Raw genomic sequence first — 10,124 nt, 5'->3', positions numbered from 1 at the left:
TGATTTACTCTCCAAATGTCTGCGACATTTGGCACAGGGTCAGGCCAAAGTCAGAAGCCAGAAATTCCATCTGGGTATCCCAAGTGGGTTGCAGGGACCCAATTACTTGAGCCATTATCTTTTGCCTCCTAGGGATGTACATGAGCAGGAAGCTGGATCTGAAGTGAAGGCAGCAAACCAGTGTGAAAAAACTAGATATTCATGTGCAAAACAATAGAGTTGAATTACTATTTATACCATCAGGAACAACAAACTCAAAATGAAATAAAAACTTAACCATAGAATTGGAACTTTATCTCAAAAAAATTAAGGAAGGATGTTTGACATTGATCTTAGTAATAACTTTGGTATGACGCAAGTAACACAGGCAACAAAACAAAAATAGATCAGTGAGAGTATACCAAGCTAAAAGGTTTCTGGACAGCAAATCAAATCAACAGAGTGAAAGTGCAACCTGCAAAGTGAGAGGAAATATTTGAAAATTATTTATCTGCTAAAAGATTAATTTCAAAATATTTAGGAAATTCTAAGGCTTGGTGCAATGGCCTAGTGGCTGAATCCTCATCTTGCAACTGCCTGGGTCCCATATGGGCACCGGTTTGTGTGCCAGCTGCTTCACTTCCAGTCTAGCTCCCTGCTTATGGCCTGGGAAAGCAGTGGAGGATGGTCCAAGGCCTTGGGACCCTACACTCACATCGGAGACCTGGAAGAAGCTCCTGGCTCCTGGCTCAGGTAGGCTCAGCTCTCACCATTGTGGCTGCTTGGGGGAGTGAACCAGTAATGGAGGATCTTTCTCTCTGTGTCTCCTTCTTTCTGCAAATAAGCCTTTCCAATAAAAATAAATAAACCTTTTTTAAAAAAAGAAATTCTAAAACCCAGCATAATATGATCAAAAATGGGCAAAGGACTTGAATAGATACTTATCCAAAGAAGACATAAAATCCAGCATTAGGTATATAAAGGATCTCAAAATACTCAATCATAAAAACAGTAAAAATCAAAACTACAATGAGATATCACCTCACACTTTTTATATGAACAATATGCAAACCAAAATGTTGGGGAAGATGTGGAGAAATTAAAACACCTTCACTTTGTTGATAGGAAAGTAAAATGTTGTTGCCACTCTGAAAAACAGTATGGAAGTTGCTTAAGAGATTAAAAATGGGGTCTGGCATTGTGGTATAGCATGTAAAGCCACACCCTATGATGCTGGCATAACATATAATGCTAATTAGAGTCCTGGCTGCTCTTCCAATCCAGCTCACTAATGGCTAGGTAAAAGCAATTGAAGATGACTCAAGTATTTGGGCCTGTTCTACTTGTTGGGGAGAGTTGGATGATACTGGCCCTTCTGGCTTCAGCCTAGCACAACTCTGGGCCATTTCAGGCACAACTTGAGAAACGAAATAGTCAAAGATTTCACTCTCTCTTTCTTTCTTTTTCTATTTTTCTCTTCCTATTTCTTCCCCCACTCTATCTCTGTAACTCTGACTTTTGAATAAACAAGTGAGTATTTTTTAAGTATAAATATGGAACTCCCTTTTTACATACTATGTAATTTCTGAGTATACATACAAAGAAACTGAAATCAATATCCCAAAGAGATATCTCTAATCCTATGGCCATCATTGCATTATTTACAACAGCCAACCTACGGAAACAACCCAACTATCCAATGACAGATAAGTGAATAAAATATGGTATATACATAGAATTTAATGATGTTCAGATTTTTAAGACGTGGAAGTGTTTTGTGACTATTTAATTGAAATCAACAATCATTCTACCTAGTGAAATATGTCCATCACAGAAGGAAAAGGACAAATACTGCATGATTCCACTGGCATGAGGAATTTAAAGTAGTCATGCTCATATAAAGAGTAGACATGATTATTAAGGACTGAGGCAGTGGTTGCAAAATATGTCAAATTGCTAATTGGATGCTAAGTTTCAGTCATGCAAAGTAAATGAGTTTGAGAAATACACTATACAATGTATAGATTACAGTTAACAATGCTGTATGTGCACTTCACAATTTATTAAAAATTTTATCACAAAACAAAAATTAAAATATGAAAACAAAAAGAGAACACAAGAAAACATATGGAGGCTATGAATTTATTTTCTACCCTGATTGCTGTGTGGTAATAGACAATATACATGAAGATTTCATGGAAAAACAAAATTCGATTTATTTTTGTAAAATATATTTTACAAATCTATTCAATGCATTTTTCACAATTTGCATATTCCATAAAAAATTTTATGGTTCCTTTTATTCATATGACAAAGACCCTCAAACTGCACATACTAAATATATCAATTATATTTCATTGAAACTGAAGAAAAAATGAACTATGTCTATGGCTTCTGTGTGGAGAATGACCAGTATAGGTAAAGGGAAAATAGTTGAAACAAGGAGCTATATCAAGAGACTATCCAGGCTATTCCACTCAAGATAGAATGGAAGCTTTCTGATAGTGTGCTTGGAATAGAACTGGTTAAATATGGACTATTGTCCAAAGCGATACTGAGCAAAAAGAAAAAAAACATGGAGGCATCATAATTTGCTACTTTAAACTATAACACTATAGTAATAAAAAAATCATTGTATTGATATAAAAATCAGGACAATGGCAAGTGGTGCAGAATATAACATCCAGGAATTAATCTATATATTTGCCACCAACTGATTTTCTACTTTGCCAAGAACATATATAGGAGAAGGAACAGCTTATTCAATAAAATGTTTTGAGAAAAAATAGATATGTATATGTAAAATAATGAACTTGAATTACCTCCCCCCCGCTCACCATATTTTTAAAAAGCAACTGAAAGTGAACCAAGGAATTATATGTAAAACCAAAAAGTATGAAACTACCAGAAGAAAACATAGAGGAGCTTTGTCAAGACATTGGTGTCAGAAAAGATCTTTTGGTTCAGACTCCAAAAGCAGATACCAAACTAAACAAATGGGACTATCACAGCCAGAAACTTCTACACATCAAATGGAATAATCAATAGAATTAGGCGGGAACATACAGCTTGGGAGAAAATATTTACAGACTGTGCATCTTGCAAAGAGTTAATATACAGAATAGAAATGAATTCAACAGCTTGACAGCATAAAAACTAACAATCTACTTTAAATTGGAAAAATAGTTTGAATAGATACTTCTCAAAAAAGTAATGGCCAATAAATGTACGAAAAAAATGTGCAGCTAAAAATCAGAGTAATGAAAATGAAAACCATAAGGAGATACCATCTCACCCTAGCTAGAAACACTATTATCCAAAAGACAAAAATGACAAAAACTGGTGTGGATGAGGAAAAAGGTGAACATATATATACACTGTTAGTGGTAGCATAAATTAATACAGCCGTTATGGAAAACAGTAAGAAAGTTCCGCCTAAAACTAGAATTAGGAGTACTGTATATTTCAGCAATCCCACCACTGAGTGTGTGTGTGTGTATATATACATATATATTCATACAGATATATACATACATATATACATATATATATTCAAAATAATGAGGGTAGTAAGTCCGAGTTATATGGGATTTTAATGTTTATTGTATATTGTAGCATAAATGCAATATCCAATATACAAAATCAATGAAAATGTCCACAAATTGACCAAGTGTGGTATATACAAAAAGTGAAATATTATTCAGGCATAAGTAGGATAAAATCCTATCATTTGCAGCAGCATGGATGAAAGAGGAGAACATTATGCCAAGTGAAATAAGCGAGACACATTGATTTGTGAAAGCAAAAATTTGTATAAAAAGTAAAGAATAAATTTGAGGCCACTAGAAGTTAGGAAGGGTAAGGTGCAAGGGGAACAGAGACAGTAAATATTTGGTACTAAAATACAGCTATAATTTGAGAAATAATGTTAATGTTCTATAGAATAGAAGAGTAAAAATAACCCCCAATAAATTATATACCCAAGAAACTAGGAACAGAACATGGAGCTGGACTGCAAGTGGGGCATTCAGGAATCAAATTGCCATTCTGATATGAGATGACAGTATAGCTAGAAGTGGCTTAATGTACCACAATGCTGGCCCCTAATTATTCTGGTTTATTATTTAGCATACATTGTATACATACATCAAATTATAATACTTACTTTATGAGTTATTATAAAAAGTAAAGAAATTTGTTATTTCACTCTTGTTCATATTGAATTCCATGTACATATGAGATATTAAGTGGGCATATGCAGTATGGATTTAGCATTCAGAACAGTTCCAGTCTTTATTTATCTAACTAAATATCAAATGCCATCTATATAAAAGCTAATCTGATTTTTCTTTGTCTCGGAAGCACTTAATGCATATGTAAGCATCTAATTTGATGGTGGTGTTGGAAAAATTAAGCCCAAACATATTCAGCTTTTAATTACTGCCATTCTGCTTACTGAATGTTCTTAGTCAAAATGCCTTTAAACATTCTGAGGTTAAAGTTGCTCATATGTAAAGTGAGGGAAATAACATCATGTTTTGCCTTCCTCTGTGGTTTTATGAACATCAGACATGTAAGGAACATGGAAGTGTTAAACACTATACGGATTTCAGAGGTAACAGACATCGTTGAACCTGGTGACCAATTACTTTATAGTCAAATATTATAAAGAATTTGAAGGAACTTGCAAAATACTTTATAGCACAGCACTAATTATGCTGAAAGATTACTAAGACAGAAAAACAATTATGTGATTTGCCTGCATCACACAGTTGATTTGTGGCAAAGTTTGAAATTAAATGCTTCCAACTTACAGTTATGAATACCTCATTCAATTTACATGGAGTGACTTACAACTTATTTAACTGAATTATATCTTTAAATTAGATGGTTATTACTGGTGTTTTCTGAAGTATGTATTCTGTCAGAAATATGAGAGAGAAGAGAGAGAGAAACTAAAGTATCATTTTAGAAACAATGAAGACATTAATATTCCTAAGAGTTCAAGCAGAATAACAAAACTTTTAAAATCTTTCCAAGTACATGTTTCTTCACAAGTATTTGCTCTGTAACTAAGTAACACACTTACAGCTCAAAGTTCTAAAGCAAACAAACAGTTCAGTATTCTATAGTGAGCTAGTGGAATTTGAATAGTGTATGGTGTTTTTCTATTTTCTACACTTACATTTTTAAAACATGTTTTTTCATGTAAAGATTTTTGCCTCCTTTATAGATACTTAGGAAAATGCAAAAAATAAAAGCATTTACTTAAACCATCGTCATCTGTATAAATCTTGACCTTACGTTAATCTGATGTATTTCAATATTGAGATGAGCCCAGCTTGGTATCAGAGAGAGGGTTTAGGATTTTCAGAGAGTAGTTGAAGATATTAGATCAAAGTTCAAAGACAGCTACTATGCTGTGGATTTTACCTACTTTTTCCTGAAATGAAGTAGTAGCTAAATATTATCATCTTTTGGAACTAAAGTACAGCAAAGGTGACATTTTGCTGTTTGCTACTTGGTATCCTTGGTGTGAGTTAGAAGTTATTTTAAATACCAAGAAATTGTGATTATGTTTTCCTCTTTTCACAATTTGGAAGTACTTTAATATTAGAAGAAAACTGTTTATTTTGTTCTTGAACTGCCACTTACCAAGTCCCCAATGTTCCATCTTTCCACACCCCAAGCACACAGCGTCAGTACATTGCTTAGGACAATGCGGTCATTTGATAAAAAATTGTTGATTCCAATTCCACAAGGTATCAAATGCAGAATTTGCTGTCCCAGGAATAGCAAGTTCTAGATGGGTGGGCCAAAAAAGGCAACAGAAATTGGGATAAGGCTACTATTTAAGCAGTCACATCAGTTGGTGTTTAGAAGATCATCTCAGAACCGGTGAAGTGTGAGACACCTGGTGCTTCAGGAATAAAGGTCAGTCTAGAAGGGAAAATGATTGGCAAATCAAAGAAAAAAGTGGGGAGGTCCAATGTGGAATCAAGAATGAGCTTTATCTTAGTGAGAAAGAGTCTAGTTATGAACAGGTTTAATATGAATGACTTCAAATGGAGTCCTCTGGCACCCAAGAAATTTTCTTTTTGACTCTTAGGCTTATCTCTACCCCTGGATTACTTTCTGACACTAGTAAATAAGGCAGGGTTGATCAAGACAAACCAAAGAATATATAATAATTGCTCCAATTTGCCAAACACATAGATATTGTCAAAATGTAATTTGCTAATAGATAGAGCTTATTTGGAAGTTTTGGGGTATGTGTGTGAGGAAGAGACAGAGTGAGGTGAGAACAAGAGCAAGAGAGAGATGGATGGATCCACTCTCTGCCCAAATAAGTGTACGAGGTGCATATATAAATATATGCACCATTCTTCTGTCACGGGCTGATCAATCATTATGAGGAAAAAGAATCAGACAGTTGGCCTGAGTTTCAGTGTGAAGTAACTGCTGCTAAAAGGTGAACACTCTATTTAATAACTTGGACTTGAATTTGACAAGGGATAAATTCATAAAGTGCCTTTGGCTGTCTGAGTTAAGTTTCAGGCTTTTGAAATATACTACAACAACCGTTTCCAGCCAGAGATTGTAATTATTTTACCTTTACCCCATGGGAGAAATGGAGATGTTTTTTCAAGACTACCTCTTCATTTTGGAATGGGAGGACTCTGTTTCTGGCAAAACAGGAGCTGCAATACAAAACATGCCTCCGTTTTGCTTGTTTGTTTGTTTTTTTCTCTAGAAAAAAATTATGCTGGCAGCATTCAAATTCTACCTACGTTCTTTCCTCTCAAGCATTTATTCCTGGCCACATAAACATGAGGAAAATGCTCGTATCAAGGAGAGCCTAACATTTTTTACATGCAGGAAATTATGAAATCCAGCACCTTTTTCATTTTTTTTAAGACTAGGGTACAAAAGTTCTAATATAACTATGAGAGTGCTATTTAATAGTAAGTGTCCTAAATCAAAACTGAAAATATGAGGTCAAATTTCATGCATATATTTTTAAGAAAAAATACTACATTTTGATTAATATTAGAAAATGTTTATATTACTCGACTATGCTTAGTGGAGGGCGCCTACCAGGTTAACACATCAGCAATCAAAGTGGTAGACAAGAGGAAGAATGTTGCAGTGACATGGGAAAGCAATGTGGTGTAGCAAAATGAAACAATGACTTAGGGTGATAACTGTTTGTTCTTCTTAGGACTCTGACCATGACTTTTGGATAAATCAGATATTACAGTTTAAGTTCCCTGAGCTGCAAATTCTTTATTGATAAAATAAGACAGCAGGACTAGAAAAATGTCCTTGGCCTTTATCTGCTTTAACATTAAACAATTATTTGGATGCCAATTAATACTTTCTGTCAACATATTGCTATACTGTGAACCCATGGGACAATGATACCTAAGTGTCATAACACAAAAACAAATAGAGTAGATAAAAGTTTGTTTTATTTTCTTTTCGATATGGCACTTAAGTAGAACAAATGGCTTGTTATCAAACTGCTTCCAATATGTGGTATGTGAACTAAATTCCCTAAGGGACTAATCATAAAACATGACCAATCAGGTCATCATAGGAAAGATACTTCAAAAAGTTCACAGAAAATAGATTAAAAGGTAAGATTATTTTTATTCAAAAATCTGATTTTTTCATAGTTTTTTTTTCATAATACGAATTTTCAATGAACTTTCTAAGGACTCCACATATGTGTAGATCTCAATTTTTTGCACCAAAAATTTTTATTATTTAATTATATTTCCTGTGAACTTTTTGATGTATTCCAGTATATCTGAAAGAGACAAAAATCATAATACAGAAAGTACTATTATATAGAAAGAAATCAAAGTTGATTTTTACTCACTTATAACTATGATATGAGGGTCTAGCACTGTGGTACAAATGAATAAAGCCACTGCCTGTGGCCCTGGAATTCCACATTGTCACTGACTGAGTCCTGGCTTCTCCAATTACAATCCAACTGTGCCCAAGAAAGCCGTGAAAGATGGCCCAAGGGTTTTGGTCCCTGCACTCACATGAGAGACCTGGAGGAATTTCCTGGCTTCGAACAGGTTCAACTCTCGCTGCAACAGCCATTTGCGGAGTAAACTAGTGGATGGAAGTCTCTCTCTTTCTCTCTCTACCTCCCTCTCTGTCATGCTCTGTCTCTCCCTTTCTCCATATACTCTGTCTCTTAAATAAATTAAAATATCTTTGAAAACATTATTTTTAAAAACTAGGATATGAGAATTTTAAAAATTATTTTTATTATTTTCCATGATACAGTTTTATGAGTATAGGGCTGTCCCCTTTGCCTCCTTTTCCTCCCTCCCCATATTTCCCACACACCATTTCCCTCTATATAATTATGATAAAATATTCTTGTAATAATATTTTTAAGATTAACATTTTACTATTTAAGTATACCATGGTACTATAGGTATAACCAAAAATAGTAAATTTAGCATCATATTGACAAGGTGTATTTGACTGTTTCATTGGGAGTCCTCCTTTTTATCAGGAGTAGAGCTGCCTACTGCAACGTGTCCTTGTTTCCTAGCATGTTATTCTCCATTAAGCAATTCTAGTATGAAAATATATGTATATACTTGTTCACCTGTATGTATTTTGTATTTTGGTTGAATGTTGCTTCATATTAAAAAGAACATATGATATTTGTCCTTTTGGGGTGGGCTTATTTCACTGCGCATAATGGTCTCTAGTTAAAACCATTTTATTGCAAAAGTTAAAATTTCATTCTTCTCAATGCCCGTGTAGGATTCCATTAAGTAGATTCACGGCTATTTTTTTTTTTAATCCATTCCTCTTTTGATGGGTATCTGGCAGAGTTTTTAACTTTAAACGAAAGCATTTTTGGTCCAGTGTTGTGGTACAGCTAAATGCTGCCTGGGATGCTGACATCCCGTTTTGTTTCCAACTGGCTCAAGTCCCTGCTGCTTCACTTCTGATTTTTTTGGGGGTGGGGGTGGAGGGAGGAATAGCATCTTTATTGGGAGACAGGGCTCCTGGGGATCTGACACACACTCAGACCCAGGGCCCACACAGGAGATGAGGGACAGGAGCCATAGAGACACACGGCACTCAGGAGTGCAGGAAATGGTTAAGGCGTTGTAGGCCCATTCCAGGTCATAGAACATCTGGCACACCGGGGAGTCGTCCAGCTCATCAGATGTCGACATGCCGCTGAGGGTCTGTAGCCACTAGCTGACCGTCTGACGACCCTCAAAGTCAGCAGGCAGGTGGCTCATGCGGTGCATGATCTCCATGAGCTCCCGCAGATCGGGCTGGATCTCATCCACAGCACGGATCTCCAGGCGCAGCTTGTCCATGACCGTGATGAAGAGCAAGACGACGTCAGCGATGCAATGATTCAGGTTGCCCTTGTCATCCTTGATGGTGATGAGTCTGTCCTCCTTGATCCATTCCATGGCCAGAGGGCAGTCCAGACGGAACTTGCGGCAGAATTTATCAATGGAGCTGATTTCTGAGCCCTGAACCTGCTGGAAGGCAACTTTGTACTAGACCAGGAACCGGGAGCAGGCAGCTATGTACTCGTTGGGGGTGACACAGTCTTGGATGTAGGCTTTCTCCAGGTCCTGTATTGTCTTCACATTGCAAACAGCTCTGCTAGGTTGTTGTACTTCTCCAGTTGCCGGGCATTCTTCTACAGCTTCACTTCTTCGTAGAGCTCTGGGTTGTTCCCAGGCGCGCCCAGGCGTGGAGTGGAGGGGACCCAGTAGAACATCCTGCAGATTGTGGCAGCCACAGCGCAGAGACCTGGAGGCACAGCCTGCGGTAGCTCAGATGAGCCCCCAGCGAGCACTCAGGGAGCAGGAGCCAGTGAATACTAGACCCCTGCTACTCATGTGGATCCCTGCCACTCTACTTGCTGGCTCCTGGCTTCATCACTTCATCCTGGCCCAATCCTGTTTGTCATGGCCATTTGGGAAGTAGACTACCAGATGGAAGAATTCTTCCTGTCTCTCTCTGTAATTGTACCTTTGAAGTAAATGAAAAATACTTCTAAAAAGAAAACATTCGTGTTTTTAAAAAAATTTCATATGGTTAAAATTTAAATTTGTTTAAATATTTCATATACTATG

At 36.3% G+C, this 10,124-nt stretch overlaps 1 pseudogene; it reads right to left on the bottom strand.

Moving 5' to 3' along the window:
• Positions 1-9,102: 9,102 nt before the first annotated feature.
• Positions 9,103-9,766, bottom strand: LOC101517588 (vacuolar protein sorting-associated protein 28 homolog; annotated as a pseudogene).
• Positions 9,767-10,124: the final 358 nt, after the last annotated feature.

This window comes from Ochotona princeps, chromosome X, assembly GCF_030435755.1.
Source record: "Ochotona princeps isolate mOchPri1 chromosome X, mOchPri1.hap1, whole genome shotgun sequence".
Lineage (NCBI taxonomy): Eukaryota > Metazoa > Chordata > Mammalia > Lagomorpha > Ochotonidae > Ochotona > Ochotona princeps.
The sequence above is the reverse complement of the archived record's forward strand: the minus strand, read 5'-3'. Positions and strand labels throughout refer to the sequence as shown.